The 24,876-nt window shown below is 43.5% G+C and overlaps 1 protein-coding gene across 1 annotated transcript in view; it reads left to right on the plus strand.

The window, feature by feature from the left end:
- Positions 1 to 24,876, plus strand: part of LOC128409655 (uncharacterized) — a 52,887-nt gene that overhangs the window by 26,189 nt on the left and 1,822 nt on the right. The window lies entirely within an intron of this gene.

Below are 24,876 nucleotides of genomic sequence, written 5' to 3' on the forward strand. Positions count from 1 at the left end.
GGGATGTGCTGGTTTTTATTTTTTGAAATATGGCAACCCTCTTTTGCCTTCCCACTGCGGTCACCCATCGTGTGGATTCAAACCGCCAACCTTCTGATTGGCAAGCCCAGGAGGCTCAGCGGTTTAGACCACAGCACCACCCGCTCTCTTATCAGCCAAGGGAATGCAGCCCTGTATAGGGAAGTTTTTAATGTTTGATGTTTTACTATGTTTGATGTATTAATTTGTTGGAAGCCATCCAGAGTGGCTGGGGCAATCCAGTCAGATGGGCAGAATAATGACAATAATAATAATAATAATAATAATAATAATAATAATAATAATAAGGCAATTCTGACCCAGAAACCCATGCCATTGCCAGTAGCACCTATGGCACTATTTGAAACTGCATCAATGCTTGGATCTTTTTTGGGGGGGGTATGTGTTAAAAAATGAAGAGCAAATCTAATAAAAAGCATTGACTGGCTCACATTTAAAGGTATGGATTGTTTAAATTTGCAGCCAAAAAACACTGACTTAATTTTTAAAAGACATGCAGCAAAACCCTCAGCAGATTTACTTGGCCTCAGTAGGGTTTTCTCCCTACTAACTGATGCCAGGAATGTCTAGAAGACCAAAAGGCAGATGTAAATTTATATAATTGTAAAAGTAAATTATGATTAATAATAAAGAAACTGCGACAGTCAATTAATTAACACACACACACACTTTGGAAGCTGATGCAGTGCACATTTATGCAAAATGAATCCAGAAAATAGGAGGAGAGAGAATAATTATTATTATTATTATTATTATTATTATTATTATTATTATAGAGTAAAATCTGTGGACATTGATAATTTGTATGTGAGTGGAAGTGTTGTAAGTACAAAATCTTATCCCAATTTCCACTGGTGAAATATTAGGAATAACAAATTCAACGATAATGTCTAACCTTATGCTGTTTTCAAACTGCTATAATAGCATTTCTTTATCTTTGGTTTATTTTGTTCAATAATTAAAATAAAAGTGGGGGGAATGTAATGTAGAAGATGCCCCAAAGTTATAATAGGCCCTGAGAATCCAACATCTCAGATTTTCATAACATTGAAAATTACCGTTTTTGAGCCCAGCGTTAAAAATCTCACTGTTGAAAAATCATAAATTGGATTGATGAATTCTTTAAAGAATTTCTGTAATGTTTCTTAGTTAAAAAAAAATCACCAAAAATGTCATTTATCCAAATGCTAGCAATTCAGTTCATCTTCTGTCTTAAAATGAAATTGTAACAGAGTTCAAAAAGTTTTTGGAAGTTCAACAATGAGATTACACAGCTTTAAAATAACACAATGTACCACATATAGGTTAGATTTCAATGTTTTCATTTTCTCTCCCCATAGAACAAGCTTCCTCTGAATACAGATTTCAAATTCAGAGGATTTCTAAGATAGAAAAAAACTTTATTAAATTCAAAGTTAACTACAGGGTTAAATTCAAGTATGCAAGTGCAATAATGAAAGGAATAAATTCCAGAAACTGCTAAACCCTCGGCATTGTTACAGAACTGTGATGGGTTTGCCTTGTGCAGGAACATCTGGAATAATATTGTATTTCCACCAAGCGGAATTTTCTTCAAAAAGAGCAATGGTAGGCTGAGATTTGAGGGATAAGAAATCCTGATTTATTACCCTTTTAAACTGAAGTACTTCAATTTAATCAGATTAAGGGTATATTCTCTAACCCCCCCTTGCATTCGTTAGTTTCATTTTAGCACATTTTCATCATCCGTTTGTATTAACAACCCTGGTGATGCTTAAATAGTTGTGAAAGGGAACAGTAGTTATTCCAGACTAATGAAACCTGGCTAAATTAACACGGAGTTGAGGCCATTGTCTGTGTCGTGGCAGGAAAAAAAAGTATTTATTCTTAATTAAGGCTGTGGGGTGATCATTCTAGGAGTTAGGGAAAACTTCTTACGTGCTATCAAGCATTGCACGATAGCGACGGTCTGATAAAATGCTCAGGAACGTTATTTTGTGTTATTAAATATGTGTTGCACATTGCCAAGACACCAATTTGGCAGAGAGCGTAACTGACAAGTCTCTGAATCAGAACAAAATTAATTTGCGCATAAAATCTCTTCGGTAATATCAGTGGATTCCAGGACACGTTCAGACGTAGCAGCCGAAAGGAAGATAGTTCCATGACTCACAATTCAGCAAGTCCTAAACCTAAAATTTCACTAATTTCAGCCGCATTGCCCTTTTCCAAATCGTCCACTGGCCTAATGAAAGCACTGATGCAAGAATAATGAAACTCTCCCTGTGGCAGGGGTGCCATCTCGAATAAAATATTGGGGAAGGGGGAAGGTAAGCCCCGCCCAGTGGCGGATTTACATATAAGCTAAACAAGCTATAGGTTAGGGCCCCACTCTCTTGGGGAACCAAAAAAAAAACTAAAAGGAAAAAAAACCTGGATGTACATTTCCAAAATATAAGATAACAAACAAATAAAATAAAACCTACATACAGTAACAGTGTTATGTGGGCTCCTATGATGTAAGTTCGAGTCCCCACAACGGGGTGAGCTCCCATTGCTCGGTCCCTGCTACTGCCCACCTAGCAGTTCGAAAGCACGTGAAAGTGCAAGTAGATAAATAGGTATCGCTCCGGTGGGAAGGTAAATGGCGCTCCTCTGGTTCTCCAGAAGCGGCTTAGTCATGCTGGCCACATGACCTGGAATCCCGGCTCCCTTGGCCGGCTCCCTTGGCCAATAAAGCAAGATGAATGCCGCAACCCCAGAGTCGGCCACGACTGGACCTAATGGTCAGGGGTCCCTTTACCTTTACCTTTTTATGATGTAAGTAATGGGCCCTGCCTGCTAGCCTGCTCCTAAAATATCACTGGTTTGCTCATTTCTATATATAGGATGCCTACATTCTGCATGTGCAAATGGCTTTAGATACCTATTAGGTCCATAAATTACCACATAGCATATATTCAACACAAAAAACAGCGACAATTTGTTGTTGACAAAGGGCAGCTGGACATATAAAGGGCCCCATTACCTTCAGTAGCTTAGGGCCTCATCAAACCTAAATCCAGCCCTGGCCCCGCCCCACAAAATTTATCACATGTCACAGTGCATGCACACCGTTTGAATTTTATTGGGGGGGGGATGAAGCCCTCTCAGAAGTGATTCCTATGGCCTGTGACAGGGGGCAAGCCCATTTAATTCAATGGCAGGGACAGCTCTGTGCATGCATTCAGATGGGAGCTGAGCCCTAAAATGTAAATGTAAAATCAGAGTCTACTAGATATCGGCTTTTGAACTGGCTCTTTTTTGCTGGAATCTAGACACACACACACACACACACACACACACACACACACACACACAACTGCTGTGAAAATGCTTTTTTTAAAAGTGTTTTGGAAAAAATATTGAATTTGTCATAAGCTCACCACCGCCATCTGGTGTCACATTTCTTTAATGCACTCAAAACGGCCTTAAAACATTATATTTGCAGCTCTATAGCTGAATCATTACCTTCTGTTCCTTAGGAAGAGTATTCACAAGACACAGATTACAGACTTAGAAGATTTTCTTACAGCCAGGCTACATGGTACATTATTGGAATATCTCATTGCCGACTAAGGTGTGGGGTTGAATGTGTGGAGGCCTCTCTGTCAGGGTAGTGTACACACACACACAGAGCATATCAGAGGAAAATCTCTACCCTTTGCTTGTCTATGCTTTGCTTAATGTACACATTTTTGTAAGCAGTTTCTCCCAATGTGCTTTATTTTTGTTTGCTATTTGCGCTGCTGTATGTGTAAGGTAAAGGTAAAGGGACCCCTGACCATTAGGTCCAGTCATGGCCGACTCTGGGGTTGCAGAGCTCATCTCGCTTTAATAATAATAATAATAATAATAATAATAATAATAATAATAATAATATATTATTTATACCCCGCTCATCAGGCTGGGTTTCCCCAGACACTGTGGGCGGCTCCCAACAGAATATGAAAAACACGATAAAACATCAAACAGGGCTCAGATGTCTTCTAAAAGTCAGATAGTTGTTTATTTCCTTGATATTTGATGGGAGGGCATTCCACAGGGCGGGCGCCACTACCGAGAAGGTCCTCTGCCTGGTTCCCGGTAACTTCAATTCTTGCAGTGAAGGAACCGCCAGAAGGCCCTCGGAGCTGGACCTCAGTGTCTGGGCTGAACGATGTGGGTGGAGACGCTGAGGCTGTTTAGGGCTTTAAAGGTCAGCACCAACACTTTGAATTGTGCTCGGAAACGTACTGGGAGCCAATGTAGGTCTTTCAGGACCAGTGTTATGTAGTCTCAGCGGATACTCCCAGTCACCAGTCTATCTGCCGCATTCTGTATTAGTTGTAGCTTCTGGGTCACCTTCAAAGGTAGCCCCACGTAGAGCGCACTGCAGTAGTCCAAGCGGGAGATAACTAGAGCATGCACCACTCTGGTGAGACAGTCCGCAGGCAGATAGGGTCTCAGCCTGCGTACCAGATGGAGCTGGTAGGCAGCTGCCCTGGACACAGAATTTACCTGTGCCTCCATGGACAGCTGTGGCCTTGGGCAGGTTACCGTCTCTCATTTTCGTTGTCCCATTGTTAACTTCCATACAATAGGTATATAGCTCAGACGAATATTCGTTGGAAATTTTAGCTTTTTCTGGACTGTCGTAATTATACAATCTGACACTTTCTCCCCAAACCTAGTAAGTACAGAGCACCGTACAAACATATGGTTCAGGGAGGCACGAGTTGTGACGTCAGACCGATACAACCACCTTTGCTCTCTGCTTCAGTTTTGCCAAAGCAGCAGCTCAAGTAATGAGGGCTGAAATCCATTTTCATTTTTCAACGGTCCACCCATGTGGTCTTTCTCTGGAGAAAGAAGCTTCTCTATCCATCTCAGGAACCATAAGAGCAGCTGTTTCACTTATTAAAGCCTTAGCAAGCCAAACATGGAGACAAATGACGGGTTTTGTCAGAGAACATATCGAGGAGTTTCCTTTTTTTGGCTGTTTTATTTTAGTAATGCAACGTTGTCTATTTTATATTTTCTTAACGGATTGTTTCAGGAGGTCCGGTGGGAACTTCATCACCCCAGATTTATTAGAGTGGTGCGTTACATTGTTTCCACTTAATATAAAACTGAAGTAAATAGGGGGAAAACCCTGCCGTGTGGGTGTGTTTGTGTGTGTGTGTTTGTAGGTGGTCGACTGCAAAGAAGGAATAATATGCTGAAATAAACAGATCGCTTCAGAATTTACTGGAGTGTACTAATATAACTTCTAAAAATGGGGTGTGATCTGTTTCCTTTAACTTTCGAGTTTCCCGTCTCCTTCCATAGCTGTTGCCTTCCACCAACACCCTGGCTCAGCCTCACGGGCAGCACAGGAAACTAATAATAATAATAATAATAATAAATTTTATTTATACCCCGCCTTCCCCGGCCAGAGCCGGGCTCAGGGCGGCTAACACCAATAAAATCACAGTAAAAACATACCGGTAATAGGGGAAAAGGAGAGAGGGGGGAAAAACCAATTTATAAACAGTTAGTGGACCAAAGCTCATTTTCATATTATTGTCAAGAAATTGAGCTGCTTTGTATAATTTTTTGTGAGTTCGGCAGGCAACATCCTGCCATTGATAGATGTATTTGGCCTCTGTTTGTATAACCTGTACGAAAATGTTGCCCTGAAAATGTGACTCAGCCCTGGTAGAATCTCAGCAGAATTTGTAAGAATAGAAAAACAATGGAAATATTTCTGCAAGGCCAGCTTTTAGACAGTAAGTTGTCATTTCAGGGAGATAGTGCAAAACCCCATTCTAAATCCAGTGTACAAGGTTTCGGTTGGAGTTGCAGATACAGGCAATGTAAAACAACATTCTTTTTACTTTATTCTTCTTGGTTGCCTTTTAGTGCGGCGAATTTTGGAGGAATCATGGAATTGTAGAGTTGGATGGGACCCTGAGGATCATCTAGTGGAACCCTCTAGACCCCCATCGGACTATAACGTGGGCTGCCATTATGTCTGGAAACACCAAGTGGCAAAGTTATTTTAACGTACTTTGCCACTTTTAGGTCACATCATGGATGGACGTATTGGTCCCTTCCAGCTGTTGGTTGCAACAGTGAGCAGCCTGTTGTTTCTGGGATTCGAAAGCCTACAAGCAGGGAGTTGAGGCAACAGCTATACCATCACAATTGCCCAGTGTATCTCTATGGTGTTTCTGGTCATGAGGGCTAGAAACTTGGAGAAAGTTCAAAAACAGTTGCACTTTTTGTTTCCCTGCAGTAGCTCAAATCAGTTAAGAGTGGGGTTATGGAAAAAGAGCTGGGGATTGCTACTTCAAAGTCTTCTGGACAAAGGACATTGCGGTATTGCACAAGACTTGGACCACTGCAGTAATTTGAACTCTGCTGATAACCTAACAAGAGGCTAAAGGTAAAGGGACCCCTGACCATTAGGTCCAGTCGTGGCAGACTCTGGGGTTGTGGCGCTCATCTTGCTTTATTTGCCGAGGGAGCCGGCGTACAGTCATGTGGCCAGCATGACTAAGCCGCTTCTGGCAAACCAGAGCAGCGCACGGAAACGCCGTTTACCTTACCGCCGGAGCGGTACCTATTTATCTACTTGCACTTTGATGTGCTTTCAAACTGCTAGGTTGGCAGGAGCAGGGACCGAACAACGGGAGCTCACCCCGTCGCGGGGATTTGAACCGCCAACCTTCTGATCAGAAAGACCTAGGCTCTGTGGTTTAAGTCGCGTCCCTAACAAGAGGCTACTTTGGTAGAAATATTTATTGTATATCACAAGAGGTCTTGTGGAAGCAGACATAAGCATTTGGAGAGAGACTCTGGCCACAAGGTTATTCTGCTTTGAAGAGAGATTGTTGATCATATAATAAGCAATTTAGAAATTAGGAGAAACATTAGGCTACAGTGAGCAATCTCTCTGGCAATGTGACCCCCCCCCCGCCCGCTTTCTTGGCCCTTATTTTCTTCCATGACTAAAATGTGCCTTTTCATGAATTTATTGGCAACAAACAACATGTGATTGCTTGGGGGATGGTTGTTTGAGGAGCTGCCACAATTTATCAATTATTTTCATTCACAACAGCCAATTGTATTAAAGGATGCGCCTTATCAGCCTGGGCAGTGTGTATGGAGGTCCTGGGCTGGCCAGACGACAAGACACTTGGCCTCATTGATGTGGTCTGAAGGAAAGCAGAGTAATGCATTTGGCATGAGCTGGGCTACAGGAGTTGCTGGAAAGAGGTATACAAGGTGCAATCCAACCGTTTTAGGAACTCTACTCTGGATGTGTATAGGGTTTACTCCTTAGGGATGCGGGTAGCGCTGTGGTCTAAACCACTGAGCCTCTTGAGGTTCGAATCCGCGGTTCGAAGGTCGGCAGTTCGAATCTGCATGACGGAGTGAGCTCCTGTTGCTCCGTTCCAGCTCCTGCCAACCTAGCAGTTCGAAAGCACACTAGTGCAAGTAGATAAATAGGTACCACTGTGACAGGAAGGTAAACGGCGTTTCCGTGCACTCTGGCTTCTATCACGGTGTCCTGTTGCACCAGAAGCGGTCTAGTCACACTGGCCACATGACCTGAAAAGCTGCTTGTGGACAAATGCTGGCTTCCATGGCCTGAAGCAAGATGAGTGCCACAACCTCATAGTCGCCTTTGACTGGATTTAACCATCCAGGGGTCCTTTACCTTTTTTACTCCTTAGCCTTTTCTTCTCCCAAAGATGTCCCACAAGGCAGAGGGTACAGGTTTTTCCTTGGGGTTTACTCCTGAACCCTTTCTTGAGTATAGGCATGAGGCAGCAGAGGTTTACAACCAGCATGTTCCTTCTCCTAGATGGCCTCCCTTCTCAGGTGGATGAGCCCCATCTGTCCTTCACTTCCCTCTACAGCACGTGCAGTAACCACTTTCTTGACCATGGGTAGGCAAACTAAGGCCTAGGGGCCAGATCCAGCCCAATCGCCTTCTAAATCTGGCCCACAGACGGTCCAGGAATCTGCGTGTTTTTACATGAGTAGAATGTGTGCTTTTATTTAAAATGCATCTCTGGGTTATTTGTGGGGCCTGCCTGGTGTTTTTACATGAGTAGAATGTGCCCTTTTATTTATAATGCATCTCTGGGTTATTTGTGGGGCCTGCCTGGTGTTTTTACATGAGTAGAATGTGCCCTTTTATTTAAAATGCATCTCTGGGTTATTTGTGGGGCCTGCCTGGTGTTTTTACATGAGTAGAATGTGTGCTTTTATTTATAATGCATCTCTGGGTTATTTGTGGGGCCTGCCTGGTGTTTTTACATGAGTAGAATGTGCCCTTTTATTTAAAATGCATCTCTGGGTTATTTGTGGGGCATAGCAATTCGTTCATATTTTTTCTTCTTCAAAATATAGTCCGCCCCCCCCCCCAAGGTCTGAGGAACAGTGGAGGGAAGTTTGCTGACCCCTGTTCTTGACGTTTGGATTCAGTCTTGGTCTCTTCTGCTCAACCCACCAGAGCCTGTCTTTGCATGCAGATCAAGCTGCTTTTTGTTGCTAAGGTGCAGAAGCGAGAGCCAGTAAAAATGTGGTCTAGTCTTCCGTCTTCCAGAGAACTGAGAGCGGCAAAAGATGACCTTCTCCATGTACCCCTTACGAGGAGAGGCATTCTCCCCAGTGAGATCTAAATTTTAGGTTCAGATGTTACTTTAGGACTTCTTCTTTTTAATTTACGCAAGGATTTCACTTGGCTTTGTTGCATGGTGGCAAGCTGGTGTTTATTTTGAATGACATTATCCCGCTTCTTTATAGTGTTGCTCTTACCCTTCTTCTGTTTGCTGTTTTTGCTTTTTCATATTTTGCTACGGTTTTAATCCCGCAGCTGATCTCATTTTATGAGTTGTGTTCAAATGCTTTTTTAATACATTTTTTATTGCTTGATTTGTGCAGGCATGTGGGGATGCACACAGGTTTTCTCTGCCTCGTACAACAACTTGGGAGTTTTAGAAAAGTGAAAAGGTGATTTCTACATTTTAATAACATAAAAATTCAAGGCAGCCCATTTAGGGCCAGCGCATGTTGGAGGAGGAAGATCCCTGGAGACTTATGGAGCCTTCAGTAATGATCTGTTTCAAATTTCAAACTTGAGCTTCTGCACAGGGATTCCACTTGTAAATTTCCCTGAAAATACATTTCAAAAATTAATAGTTAATGTGTGGGCGGTCAGAATTAGTGGACACAAACTAGGATCAGAACCAAGTTGCACTATTTTTACACGCATAATTTTTTAAGATTCAGTTACGATTTACAAATACAAATATAATTTGAATCCTAATTTGAATACATAATATCATGATATATGATTTTATAATGTGCCTTATTATACATTTGGATAATTGGAATTATATCTTTTTTGTACAGTGGTACCTCGGGTTAAGTACTTAATTTGTTCCAGAGGTCCGTTCTTAACCTGAAACTGTTCTTAACCTGAAGCACCACTTTAGCTAATGGGGCCTCCTGCTGCCACCGCGCCGCCGGAGCACGATTTCTGTTCTTATCCTGAAGCAAGTTCTTAACCCGAGGTAATATTTCTGGGTTAGCGGAGTCTGTAACCTGAAGCGTATGTAACCCGTGGTACCACTGTATTTGCTTTGCTTGGTGCAACACACACACACACACACACAACCCCTTAAGGGGCAAGGCAGTTGTTTTAGTTTGGTTTCACTTTTCTTTTTGCTGGTAGCAGTGAAGTGAACACCCAGGCAGGAATCAAAAGAAGCTTTGCCTGACTACAAAGAGCCAGTGAAGATTTGCAAAGGCTTTTTGCCTTGCGTTTAAAACTAGGCCGTCTAGTTAAGTGGTATCCCCATAAACTTCCCTGCCACCCTTTTACAGGAATCCCAACCCCTTCGCGCAACTGTGAGGTGGCGTTTAAAAAGTGTGGGACCACCGCCCGTTAAAGCGTTAACTTCACTTAAGCCCATTTATGTGAGCCGGCCTTAAGCACGCTTCACGACTCTGCGGCTGGGGAATTTGGAAACGCAGCCAGCCATCTGTGGAATAGAAATCTATTAGTGGTTTAAAAGCAATTTTTGCAAAGAGCTCAAATAGAGGGGATGGTGGGAGTTTTGTCTATTTGAATGTACAGCTGCCACTGTCGTGGAGAAAGAGGGGGGGGGGTTGACTTGTTTTAAGTAAAATGGGGTTAACTGTCCCTGCCGCCAGTTCCGTGGGACATTCACCTTCCCTTAGGAAGGTGAAGCAGGAAGATACAGTGGTACCTTGAGTTAAGAACTTAATTCGTTCTGGAGGTCCGTTCTTAACCTCAAATTGTTCTTAACCTGAGGTACCACTTTAGCTAATGGGGACTCTCGCTGCCACCACACCACTGCCACGTAATTTCTGTTCTCATCCTGAAGTAAAGTTCTTAACCTGAGGTATTATTTCTGGGTTAGCGGAGTCTGTAACCTGAAGCGTATGTAACCTGAAGTGTCTGTAACCCGAGGTACCACTGTATGGGGGGGGGCGCAATCTGTTAAATATAGTGGTACCTCAGTTTAAGAACAGTCCTGTTTACGAACTATTTGGTTTACAAACTCCGCAAAACTGGAAATCGTGTCCTGGTTTGAGAATTTTTCCTTGGTCTAGGAACGGAATCCAAACTGTGGAAGGGCACCGGCGGCGGGAGGCCTCATTAGGGAAAGCGCGCCTCGGTTTAAGAACGGTTTTGGTTTAAGAACAGACTTCCGGGATGGATTAAGTTTGTAAACTGAGGTACCACTGTAAAAGCTATTGACCTGGGATAGCTCAGTTGGTAAAGCATGAGACTCTGAAGCTCAAGATTGTGGGTTCAAGCCCCATGTTGGGGGAAAGATTCCTGCATTGCAGGGGGTCGAAGGCCCTCATGGTTTCTTCCAACTCTGCAAATCTATGATTCAATGACTACTTCAGCAGCCTGTTGGCATTCCATGGGATCAATGTAATGTCATGAGACCACATAACACCGGTCCTGAAAGGACCTACATTGGCTCCCAGTACGTTTCCGAGCACAATTCAAAGTGTTGGTGCTGAAAGCCCTAAACAGCCTTGGTCCTGTATACCTGAAGGAGCATCTCCATCCCCATCATTCAGCCCAGACACTGAGGTCCAGCTCTGAGGGTCTTCTTGCAGTTCCCTCCCTGCGAGAAGTGAGGTTACAGGGAACCAGGCAGAGGGCCTTCTCGGTAGTGGCGCCCGCCCTGTGGAACGCCCTCCCATCAGATGTCAATGAAATAAACAACTACAGTGGTACCTCAGGTTACATACGCTTCAGGTTACATACTCCGCTAACCCAGAAATAGTGCTTCAGGTTAAGAACTTTGCTTCAGGTTGAGAACAGAAATCGTGCTCTGGCGGCGCGGCAGCAGCAGGAGACCCCATTAGCTAAAGTGGTGCTTCAGGTTAAGAACAGTTTCAGGTTAAGAACGGACCTCCAGAACAAATACTTAACCCGAGGTACCACTGTATCTGACTTTTAGAAGACGTCTGAAGGCAGCCCTGTTTAGGGAAGTTTTTAATGTTTGATGTTTTATCACTTTTTCATCATCATCATCATCATCATCATCATCATCATTATCATCATTATTATTCTGTTGGGAGCCACCCAGAGAGGCTGGGGAAACCCAGCCAGATGGGCAGGGTATAAATAATAATAATAATAGTAATAATAATAATAATAGTTTATGAGGTAGCACTGTTCCCAGAGGCATGAGGGAGAGATGGAAGCCCTCTGTTTTTAATTGCAAAAGTGAAGCACCCATGCATACCACAACCAGTGCTATTTTTCTAGAAAAAGGAAGTTTCGGAACTCACCACAGATATTTCTCATTGCCTGAACTCTGGCAGTGTGAATGATCTCACTTGGGTGAAATGCCCCTTGCCAGAAGGGGATAAATGGATAAATGAGTGCCAGCGCTTCATTTTGTGTTAAAGACTGGGAGACACACGCAGAGATCCTCTTTCTGTAGGACTGGGTAGTTCTGTGTATAAACAGAGAGAATGTCTCTCCCATCCTTAATTTGGTCCTTCAATAGCTTTGCTGTTCATTCTGAAGGACAGGAGGACACAGTGACTTCTCCTGGACAATTAATGGGTTCTGTTTTGTTTAATGTAATCTGAGTCACACAGGTACAGTTTCTCCTTGATTTGTCTCCCCTCTCTCGGTCAGCGTATCCCCCTTGCACATAAATAACGGTGAGATAATCGCAAAGGGGCTGAAAGAATTCAACAAGTTGCTATTTGAATGACTGGCTCCGGCATTGTTTTTACAGCTACATGGAAAATCTGTGTGGTGTGTTTGATTAGCCATTCCTTCCAAGTTCAGAGATACCCTCTGAAGGATAAAATCAGCCCCACAGATAGAAATTGCTCCCCCTCCCCTCCAAAAAATCAATAATTAGGGCTTGAAAGCTTTGCCAATGCTGGGCAAATGTGAATCTATTGAATCTGAAATTTTAAATTCGTTTCAAAGGCTTTGTTGCTGTTGTTTAATTTGTTTAATTTTCTTAGTTTACAAAATACTGCATTATCTCTTTTCTTGGGTTGTACAGTCTTTTCTGTGTTGTTGAAACTACTATATTTTGTTCTAAAATACTTCTGAAAGAAAACATTTTCCCCCTTAAAAGGTCCAGTTTGGCTTACCAAAAGCAAATTTTAGTAACAATTCTCAGTTACCTATGGATGTTGAAAGTATACCGGTAGTTGAAAATGTTGACTTGTTCTACCATCAAAATGCAACTTTTTTTGTTTGTTTTATTTTTACTGTTTAAGTATTTTGTCGCAGAAGCTCCAAATCCAGCAAAACAGCAACAAAATAACACCAAATGGTAGGGTTTTATTTCAGAAATCTAAACGGCTTCCACTATGTGTGTGTGTTTGTGTGTGAATGCAAGTTTCATGGTTGAAAATGTTCAACAACATCTACAGTGTCCAAGTGGTTTGCTGAGAATGCCATGAAACTGAAAGATTACTTCCAAATCACGAGCTGTTTCCCGTTTCCTTTTTTAAAAAAATTCTGTTTGTTTTTAAGCATAGTTCATGTTTTTTTCCTGCACCCAAGTGGCCTAAAAATGTGATTTCCAATCTAACATGCTTTATGGAGACAGAGATGAATTCATCGCCTATGATGAAATGTGAAGCATTGGCCAATTTGTGAGGAGCACTTGGGTTGGTTGTGATTATTAATTTGGCCTTGAGAACTTGGTTTTGGCCCTCCTTAATGGGAGCCAGAGTTATAGCCTTTCTAGCAGTGATGGTGTCTTGCAGCATCCCAAGCAACTAAGTTGGAAGGATACTATGGCTCTCCAGACGTCGCTATTTTCATTGGAGAAATGTTCAAGAGAATGAGTGTGCGCACTTGACTTTCCTTCCAACCAGGAGTTGCAAAGCTGCAACGGCTTCCTCCTGTTTGTTTGGAAGAAGATGTTGAATGAGGAAGGCCGAGATGACAAGTTGAAGGTTTGGGGAGAGGGTCAGATGAGCATGTGAGGGACATGGGAATGGGGGGTAAGCAGCTGCGGAGCATCTCTCACATGCAGCAGCTTTCGGAATACACTCGTGCCTCGGAGGTCGGACGGAATCCGTTCTGGAAGTCCATTTGGCTTCCAAAACGTTTAGGAACCAAGGTGCGGCTTCTGATTGGCTGCAGGAAGCTGATTGGCCGCAGGAAGCAGCTTCTGATTGGCTGCAGGAAGCGGCTTCTGATTGGCTGCAGGAAGCTCCTGTTCAATCGGAAGCCACGGCGAATGTTTAGGTTCCAAAGAACATTCGCAAACCAGAACAATCGCTTCCTTGTTTGCGGCGTTTGGGAGCCAAAATGTTCATCTCACAAGGCTGATCGACTTCCGAGGTATGACTGTAGTACTGGGGCTAAGCCTGACAACCTGGGCTGGGAGCTCTGGTGTAAATGTGTGGACTACCACCCAGCCGAACATGCACGCCGAGTGAAAAACACACCGCTCGCTTCGAATCAAAACAATTCTGGAATCCAAAGCAAAACCTCTGGCTTTTGCACAATAAATTCTGGCAACTGGTCTGGACTGCGGGGGGGAAAATCCACTGGCTGCTTCTCTGTTATCCCCCCACCCTGGGCAGGGCTTGTTGGCAGATCAGCTTGTTCATTCTGCCACTAGAAGCTACTCTTTTGCTTAGTGTGAAAATGTTGCTTGCTTACTTGCTTTACTTTGACAAATCGTGAAGGGATTGTTTGCAGATGTTGCTCCTTTCCCCAAACCCACCCCTAATATGGTTCAGCTCAGGAACTGGGCACTGAATCCTCCTCCTCTTGCTATGTATTTGGTGCAACAGCCTCTAGTACAGTGGTAGCCAACAAGGTGCACGCCAGATGTTGGAGCCATCCCTGACTGCTGGCCATGCAACAACATCTGGGGGGCACCGTGTTGGCTGTTCCTGCTCTACTCGCTCCATAAGCTGTGGCTGTCACAGACCAGAGCTAGCCGGGCAATGCTCGTCTTTAGACCGAATGCTGGTTTTAATGTTTCCTTGGAGATGTGCAGTATAATTTTTAAGATGATGAGCCTGATTGAGTTTTTAAAGAACAAATCTGAGACAAGGCTCTATTCATAAAAGATAGTATGTTCTTCCAGAGGATAAATACCATAACTAACTGATTTTGGAATGCCTGCTTCACCACTGCGTCTCAGAATAGACGCAAGAACTCTGAGCAGAAACCTGCACAAATTCTTTCTTTACGTGTCTGCATGCATGTGCACAACCACACTGTTTTGATTATACAGTGTTACCTTGGTTCTCAAAGTTAATCCATTCTGGGAGTCTGTTCGACTCCCAAAACTATTCAAAAACCAAGGTATGGTTTCTGATTGACTTCAAGCAGAAGTTGTGTCGGATGTTCGGCTTCCGAAAAATGTTCACAAACTTACTTCCGGGTTTCCGGCATTCGGGAGCCGATTTGTTCGACAACTAAGCCGTTCAAGAACTAAGGCACCAATGTATTCTGGCTTACTAGGGTTGCCATATTTCCAGAGGTAAATATCCGGACAAAAAGAGTTGTTGATCTTTTCTGGGACGATCGCAAGAAAATATGCTGAGCTTCTTTGAGGCCATCGCCCCTCCCCCAAACTGGGTATTTGCTTAAAATTGTAAATATCCCTCCAGAGGGGCGGATAGACCCCTCAAAAGAGGACATGTCCAGGATTTCCCGGAAGTATGGCAACCCTGGTCTTCCAGTCAGGTAACTCTCACTGATTCTGTAGTTCCTCTTCCTGTGTATTTTGTAGGGAACAAACTGCATATAGGTTCTGTGTCAAAGTGTAAAAAATCAAGCGAGATGCAGCCCTCCAATACACCGCCTGGGATTGCTCTTATTTCTGGAGACCTTGCTGGAGTCAATTACAAAGTCTCAAAAGAAGTTAGTGTGAATGAGCAGAGCTGCGATTGGGTCAGAGAGGCCTGGCCTCAGCTGGATGGCCTAGGGCATTGGTAGGCAAACTAAGGCCCGGGGGCCGCATCCAGCCCAATCACCTTCTAAAATCTGGCGCACAGATGGCCCAGGAATCAGCGTGTTTTTACATGAGTAGAATGTGCCCTTTTATTTAAACTGCATCTCTGGGTTATTTGTGGGGCCTGCCTGGTGTTTTTACACAAGTAGAATGTGTCCTTTTATTTAAAATGCATCTCTGGGTTATTTGTGGGGCATAGGAATTGGTTTATTTTTTTCCTTCAAAATATAGTCCGGCCCCCCACAAGGTGTGAGGGACAGTGGACCGGCCCTCTGCTGAAAAATCATTGACACCCCATCATTAAAATAGTCTCCCAAGGCACTGTGCCATTATCAATGAGCTGGACTGCCTTCCCTATAGGAAAAGGCAAAAGAGCTTAGGACTCTTTAGTATACAAATAGACTTGGGATATAATCAGAATGTGCAATTTTCATTTTCCAAATGTTAGGAATCAGACAGGAGAAGAAATCTTGCCTCCAGCTGCAGTGAACCTTGCTGCTAATGGCCAAACCCAGATTTTTTTCATGGCTGTTGGGTGGCTGGGTTCTACATCCTCAGCTGTAATAGAAATGCATATTATTATGAAAGATGTGCATAGACTAAAGGTAAAGGTAAAGGGACCCCGGATCATTAGGTCCAGTCGCGGACGACTCTGGGGTTGCAGCGCTCATCTCGCTTTATTGGCCAAGGGAGCCGGCGTACAGCTTTCGGGTCATGTGGCCAGCATGACTAAGCCGCTTCTGGCGAACCAGAGCAGCGCACAGAAACACCGTTTACCTTCCCGCCGGAGCGGTACCTATTTATCTACTTGCACTTTGACGTGCTTTCAAACTGCTAGGTTGGCAGGAGCAGGGACTGAGCAATGGGAGCTCACCCCGTCACGGGGATTCGAACTGCCGACCTTCTGATCGGCAAGTCCTAGGCTCTGTGGTTTAACCCACAGGGCCACCCGCATCCGTGCAGAGACTAGATGGAGACAAATATCCTTTTGCTATAGCACCAGTTTACTTGCATGAGACAATTAGGTTAATGAACAATAGGTTCAGATCAGACAAAAGGAAGCCCTTTTGCATACTGTATACAACGGGATGGGAGGAACTTTGGCCTTCTAGATGTTGCTACAACTCCCATCCATCCTAACTGTGAGTCATGCTGTTTGGGGGTTGACCAGAGTTGGGGTTCAACATTATCCAGTTTCCCGTCCCTGGAAACAACAGAGAGACCAGGTCCAGCACCCAAAGAACCTCATACCTTGGTGACAGCTTCTGCTTATGGGTAGAAGGATTCCCAGTTTTGCATTCCAAATACAGCCTTTCATGCCGCTTTGAATCCTGATCAAATTTGCAGATGACACCAAACTGGGAGGGGTGGCTAACACCCCAGAGGACAGGATCACACTTCAAAACGACCTTGACAGACTAGAGAACTGGGCCAAAACAAACAAGATGAATTTTAACAGGGAGAAATGTAAAGTATTGCACTTGGGCAAAAAAAATGAGAGGCACAAATACAAGATGGGTGACACCTGGCTTGAGAGCACTACATGTGAAAAGGATCTAGGAGTCTTGGTTGACCACAAACTTGACATGAGCCAACAGTGTGACGCGGCAGCTAAAAAAGCCAATGCAATTCTGGGCTGCATCAATAGGAGTATAGCATCTAGATCAAGGGAAGTAATAGTGCCACTGTATTCTGCTCTGGTCAGACCTCACCTGGAGTACTGTGTCCAGTTCTGGGCACCACAGTTCAAGAAGGACACTGACAAACTGGAACGTGTCCAGAGGAGGGCAACCAAAATGGTCAAAGGCCTGGAAACGATGCCTTATGAGGAACGGCTAAGGGAGCTGGGCATGTTTAGCCTGGAGAAGAGGAAGTTAAGGGGTGATATGATAGCCATGTTCAAATATATAAAAGGATGTCACATAGAGGAGGGAGAAAGGTTGTTTTCTGCTGCTCCAGAGAAGCGGACACGGAGCAATGGTTCCAAACTACAAGAAAGAAGATTCCACCTAAACATTAGGAAGAACTTCCTGACAGTAAGAGCTGTTCGACAGTGGAATTTGCTGCCAAGGAGTGTGGTGGAGTCTCCTTCTTTGGAGGTCTTTAAGCAGAGGCTTGACAACCATATGTCAGGAGTGCTCTGATGGTGTTTCCTGCTTGGCAGGGGGTTGGACTCAATGGCCCTTGTGGTCTCTTCCAACTCTATGATTCTATGATTCTATGATTCTATGAATCCCGCTCTAAAGGGCTTCTCAGCTCTCAGCAGCTACATTTTGGTAGTTACGAAGAGCTTCAGCGGGGAGGGAAGGCAAGAACGTCCCATCATGTGCCTAGAATTCTTTGGACCTGAGCCATAATACATCTTTGTTTCGAAAATGTGGTAAAGCTGCAGATTGGGTTGGCCTTTCAAAAAGGGATTGGATACATCTACAGAGGGTCGGTCTAACAGTGGCTTGGTAGTGAAATAGGACCTCTGTGTTCAGAAGAAGTGGAACAGTGGCTGAAAATCACATGATTTTCTGCTTCTAAGCTTCCCAGAAACATCTGGCAAGGCCCGGCTGGAAACAATGTGGATTGGATGGTTTCAGACTGACCCAGGAAGCAGTTATGGCCTAATATCCTTTCTGCATTCAGAATGCTACAAAATTGTTTGATAGCAGCTCTTTCTGCAGTTACTGTTTTTGCAAGCTAGGGAGACTTGCTTGCCCTCAGTTTTGGGGTCACCACCTATTTTAGGGAATTCCTCATGTGCTCAGAACATCCTACCCACTCCCGTAAATCTGAACCAGGAAACGGTGTTAAGTTTAACCAGGCCCAGGCAAACTCGGCCCTCCAGATGTTTTGGGACTACAACTCCCATCATCCCTAGCTAACAGGACCAGTGGTCCCAAAACATCTGAAGGGCCGAGTTTGCCTAGGCCTGAGTTTAACCAATTCCTAATCCAGGATAGCAAACAATAATTTGATTGCTGGGTTTGTAAGTATTAGTTAAATCGAACAGTTTCCTGATTGTCGCAGGAGAAAGGGGTTTAACAAACCTTAGAAGTACAATGGAACCTCGTATTACATACCGTCCTCCTTGCAAACACTGTGGGTTATGAGCTCCGCTAACCCGGAAGTAGATGCCCCTTGTTGCGAACTTTGCCCCAGGATGCGAGCAGACATCGCGCACTGGCAGCGTGACAGCAGCGGGAGGCGCCATTAGCGAAAGTGTACCTCATGTTACGAGCGGTTTTGGGTTACAAACAGACCTCCAGAATGGATTAAGTAACCAAAGATACCACTGTACAGTGGTACCTCGGGTTAAATACGCTTCAGGTTACATACGCTTCCGGTTACAGACTCCGCTAACCCAGAAATACTACCTCGGGTTAAGAACTTTGCTTCAGGATGAGAACGGAAATCGTGCAGCGGCGGCACAGTGACAGCAGGAGGCCCCATTAGCTAAAGTGGTGCTTCAGGTTAAGAACAGTTTCAGGTTAAGAATAGACCTCCAGAACGAATTAAGTTCTTAACCCGAGGTACCACTGTACTGTGTTAGGGTGCAGAAGAGAAATTAGGCAGGGAAGGGAGGAAAGAGTCGGAAGCCTACACACATCACATGGTTCATTCCTGGTCCACTAAACCGTAGTTTGTTGGACTGGGATTCATAGAATCGTAGAATTGGAAGGGACCCTGAGGATCATCTAGTCCAACCCCTCAATGCAGGAATATGCAGCTGCCCCAAACAGGGATCGAACCTGCAACCTTGATACTATCAGCATCACGGTCTAACCAACTGAGCTACCCAGGCTGACAATTCGTTACAGTATGTCTGATCTGAACCAAGGTTTCATTCTTTATGAATCCGGTTATTCTGGTAGATGACAGCATATTGTATTGCTTCTCTTCACATGGCCTTTTTTAAAAAAAAAAAAAAGATAATATTCCACAGTGCATGGCTCAGACTGAAGTTCGTCAAAATAACTTTGTAGAAAATTTACACCATCACAAATTAATACTGATTTATACAACTATATAACACTTATTTGCATCTTTCTAGTGGGTCTGCACGGACACAGGTGACGCTGTGGGTTAAACCACAGAGCCTAGGACTTGCCGATCAGAAGGTCGTGGTTCGAATCCCCACGACGGGGTGAGCTCCCGTTGCTCGGTCCCTGCTCCTGCCAACCTAGCAGTTCGAAAGCACCTCAAAGTGCAAGTAGGAAGGTAAACAGCGTTTCTGTGAGCTGCTCTGGTTCGCCAGAAGTGGCTTAGTCATGCTGGCCACATGACCCGGAAGCTGTACGCCGGCTCCCTCGGCCAATAAAGCGAGATGAGCACCACAACCCCAGAGTCGGCCACGACTGGACCTTAATGGTCAGGGGTCCCTTTACCTTTACCTAGTGGGTCTGCACAGCAGTAAAGTATATCTAAACAATTCCATGATTCCTTTAATAACTAAATACTGCTACTACAATCATTTATTTATTTTTACAAGCATTATACTGCCCTGTCGTGGCACTTTTAAGGACTGTTTTCTCTCTTAAAGTGTGGTGTACTGGTTAAGAGCAGTAGACTCGTAATCTGGGGGACCGGGTTCGCTTCCCCGCTCCTCCACATGCAACTGCTGGGTGACCTTGGGCCAGTCACACTTCTTTGAAGTCTCTCAGCCCCACTCACCTCACAGAGTGTTTGTTGTGGGGGAGGAAGGGAAAGGAGAATGTTAGCCGCTTTGAGACTCCTTCGGGTAGTGATAAAGCGGGATATCAAATCCAAACTCTTCTTCTTCTTACCAGAAGCAATATAAGTGAGGAATAGTGGTGATAATCATGGGAGCAGAGGATGTGGTGGGTCTTTTAAAAGAATGTGGTCAGGAAAAGAACAATGGAACCCAAAAGATGCAATTGCAGCTGTGGCATCCCATTTACTTCAGTATTTGAGTCTAGCCACGTTCTGCCGCTACGCGTGCTGTTAAAAGCGTGTGGTGTTTAATGAAGCAAATTAAACTTGATAAAAGCACAGGTGAGCTTGATTAATTTATTCAGATGGTTGCATTGCAGCGATGGGCAAGGCAGGATTTCCCCGTGCCTCTGACACTAGCTTATATAGTACATATGTAATTGCAATATGCGTGCTCGCAGGAAGGGGGAGAAAAAAAATCAATCTGCTCAGAGAACAGTGATTAGCAAATACCCTTGACTGATTAGTATGCTCTTGAGCAAGAAACAAACAAACAAACAAAAATCTTTAAATTTAACTACAGTTTCACAGCTGATCAGCTGAGTCTTTCGGAACTCGCAACTTGGCAAGCTGAGTGCTCCTTTCACCAGGAAAGAGATCCACTTCTCCACTAAAAGGACCACCACGTTATAGCTACTGCAACAATATTCCTGGAAGCTGCAGTTTAACGCAATCTTTGCTTATAGAAGACAATAGACAGTGGTGGGTGCTTTGACATCATCATCATCAAAATTTGTATACCACCCTATACCTGCAGGTCTCAGGGAGGTTTGCAAGATAAAATCACAATATAAAACACAAATAATCAACGTAACAATAAAAACAACAAAATAACACCCCACCCCTTCTTCAAGCCGTTGGGCAAGCCGTGCTTAAAAACGTCTAGTTTTAGGGCAGACGGGGGTCAGGAAATTATATATCAAATATGAGATAAACATATGACAAAGAACCCAGATTTGAGGGCTGAGCCAAAATGGCTGCAAACACCACCACCACCACCCCCAAAAATGCCGCTACTATTTGCAGGTAGCAAAATTGAGGGGATGTCAGAGAATTCCGGCGGAAGCAAGGAAAGAAATTGCCGATGCTTGCTTATTCATTCCATGTCCAGAAGAGAAATCAATCCAGCAATTATTATTGATATTCACTTGTCAGGGACGGGCAGGGCTCCGAGGAGTGGGTGGATGAGGTCGCAGGGCCAGGGTCTAATCCCGGGGTAGTGATTTGTGGGATTTTGTGTCTCCTGCAAGGCAGAGCTGAAGGTTCTGGGGTGGAGTGTGAGCAGTCAGAGATGGGATAGAGATGCGGGACAGTGGAAAGGAGCAGGAGTTGGAGGAAGAATGATGGTGTGCGGTCAGTGGACTAGAGGGACTAGGGTAGTCCTCTATATGTTCCCCTGTGCCAGGCACGGAGAGTCCTTGTCTCCCTTCGGTAACTTCACAGATATGAATTAATTAATTTGATATATTTATAGTTCTTTTATTACAGCATCACGTTGCAAGCACAAATACAGTGGTACCTCGGTCTCCGTTCCAGAAGTCCGTTCTTAAACCAAAGCCGTTCTTAAACCGAGGTGCCCTTTCCCTAATGAGGCCTCCCGGCCACCGGTGACCTTCCACCGTTCGGCTTCCGTTCGTAGACCGAAGTAAAGTTCGCTAACCGGGACACTACTTCCGGTTTTGCGGAGTTCGCATACCAAATAGTTCGTAAACAGGGCTATTCTTAAACTGAGGTACCACTGTACACAGCTCTCCTCAAGGAGGCCAGTTGGCTACTCAAAATTCTCCTCACAGCAACAGCAACCAAGAGATTACATGCGCAGGAGAAAAGAGTGTAGTGTTTCCTAAGATAGTTCAGTCAGTAGAGCATGTGACTCTTAATCTCAGGGTCTGGGTTCAAATCCCACCTTGGGCAAAAGATTCCTGCATTACAGGGGGTTGGACTAGATAACTTGTGTGGTCCTTTCCAACTCTATAATTATATGATTTTATGATTCTAGTAGTCTACCTGTTTGTTTGCTTACTCCAAGGGACGCACACAGATATCTGCCCATAGCCCTTGAAATTAACTGGGTCAGGTGGGAATGTGCAATAACGCTTAAAACAAAATAAAAAAAGATCTTGAACTTTGCCAAGTTCCCCATGTTGCAGTTCATTGCTAAATTCTGATTCAGGCTGGCAGTTTGCAAAATGGCTGGGTAAATACCAAGCTCGCTGTCTCGTCATTGGCATGCCAAAAGAAAGCAAAATCTTTCAACTCTCCTAGCTCCTAGGGACAGGACGGACGGATGAGAGGCAGCAAGAAAAATGAGGGACTTTCAGGGGCAGCTGTGTTTTACTAACCCAGTCATAATGCCCCTAAAAATCCTTATTGTTCTTGCAATGTTCAGCTGTGATCGTCAGCGGAAAGAGGCTTTCAAAGGTGAGTATCCAATTTTGGTAAGAAAATCAAAGCCCGGCACTGGATGGCCCCAGGACGTCAAAGAAGAGCAGCAATCCTACCTTTAACAGCAAATAAAAGGCAAAAATGTTTCCCTTTAACCATGCCTTTGGCTGATTGAGATCCAATGTGGGGGTTTTTTTGGGGGGGGATTATTGAGTTGTTTCTGTTTTTATTTTGAATATGCATATTGTGCTTTTATATTGCGATTTCATTTTGCGAACCACCCTGAGACCTCTGGGTATAGAGCGGTATAGAAATTTAATAAATAAAAAATAAATAAAGATAATAAAAAGCCTCAAGTTTTGTCATTATGCTTTGCTGTTCTTGGTGCAAGTTTCCCATGCGCTCCCCAAATTGTTTCTCAAAACCTTTCAATTGTAGATAGATATAATATTGAAAGGCGTGTTCTTCTTCAGTGCCAAGTCAGATTGTCTTCCATAAACATGGTTTTAAAAACGAGTCCGTAAGTGACTGTGGAGGCCAATACTGGGTTCACACGTCCTTCCACAGTGGGGACATTGGTTCCTGGATGGGAGTTGATCATGGTGTGGATTTGCCAAGTGTGCCTTCCTCTTAGCATATTTTTCCTTGTGTTCTGAGTTCGAGTGTCTTCAAAGTCCATGACACCTTTGGTAAAGGCTGTTCTCCAATTGGAGTGCTCACAAGCCAGTGTTTCCCAGTTGTTGGTGTTTATACTACATTTCTTAAAATTTGCCTTGAGACAGTCTTTAAACCTCTTTTGTTGACCACCAGCATTACGCTTTCCATTTTTAAGTTCGAAATAGAATAGTTGCTTTGGAAGACGATCATCAGGCATCCATACAACATGACCAGTCCAGCGAAGTTGATGTTGAAGAATCATTGCTTCAACACTGGTGATCTTTGCTTCATCCAGTACACTGATATTAGTTCACCTGACCCACCTGCTCCCCAAATTCTCAAAACCTTTCAATTGTAGACAGATATACTATTGAAAGGAATGTGGTGCTCATTCGGTAGCATTCTTGTTGCATTTCATGCAAATTAGTCCTTTTCCCCTTTCAGGGTTCTTTTCTTTCTTTTTTTCTTCCTAAAACCAGTTTTTCAAGTTTCAATACTCATCTTTGGATATTGATGGTTGGCACGCACTTTGGTACCCAAATCCCCAGAGCAATGTTGCATTTTTAAAAAATGTTTCTGCGTTCTTTATTTAGCAAGGCACAGAAGGACCAGAAAAATGTGTACATGTAGCATTGTGTTTTGTTTTTAAGGCTTGAAGACTGCCAAAAATGTGGGGAGGAGCTGGATCAATGGCTAACCAAGGGTTCAGCTTCGTTGATGTATAGCTGTCACGCAAATTGGAAAGCTGGGGGGAAGTTCATGTCATAGATGAAGAAGACCCTGCTGTGATTTCTAAATATCACCCCTGCCTTCGCCCTTACCTTCTTTTCTTTTCAGCCAAGCAACACTAATTTCGTATTAATTTGGGCTGGTAGAATAAAATGTGACTCTTGGAGATGATAGATAGATAGATGATATAGATAGATGATAGATAGATAGATAGATAGATAGATAGATGATAGATAGATAGATAGATAGATAGATATAGATGATAGATGATAGATAGATAGATAGATGATAGATAGATAGATAGATAGATAGATAGATAGATAGATAGATATAGATAGATAGATGATAGATAGATAGATAGATAGATAGATAGATGATAGATAGATAGATAGATAGATAGATAGATAGATAGATAGATAGATAGATAGATATAGATAGATGATAGATAGATGATAGATAGATAGATAGATAGATAGATAGATAGATAGATGATAGATAGATAGATATAGATAGATATAGATAGATGATAGATAGATAGATAGATAGATAGATAGATATAGATGATAGATGATAGATGATAGATAGATAGATAGATAGATAGATAGATAGATAGATGATAGATAGATGATAGATAGATGATAGATAGACACACCCCTTTTCATACACATAATGCAGGAGACCACATCTCCCAATTGATTGATTATCATCCTGGATTTCCCCAAAGCTTTTCACAGATTTCAAAAGATTATGATGTGAGACCCCTTTGCTTACCAAGCCTTAAGTTTGCCAAGTGTGCTGCTACTCAAATAGTTACCCTGCTCTTAAAGGGTTCTGAGGCATA

The sequence above is a fragment of the Podarcis raffonei genome, chromosome 2, assembly GCF_027172205.1.
Source record: "Podarcis raffonei isolate rPodRaf1 chromosome 2, rPodRaf1.pri, whole genome shotgun sequence".
Classification (NCBI taxonomy): Eukaryota; Metazoa; Chordata; class Lepidosauria; order Squamata; family Lacertidae; genus Podarcis; species Podarcis raffonei.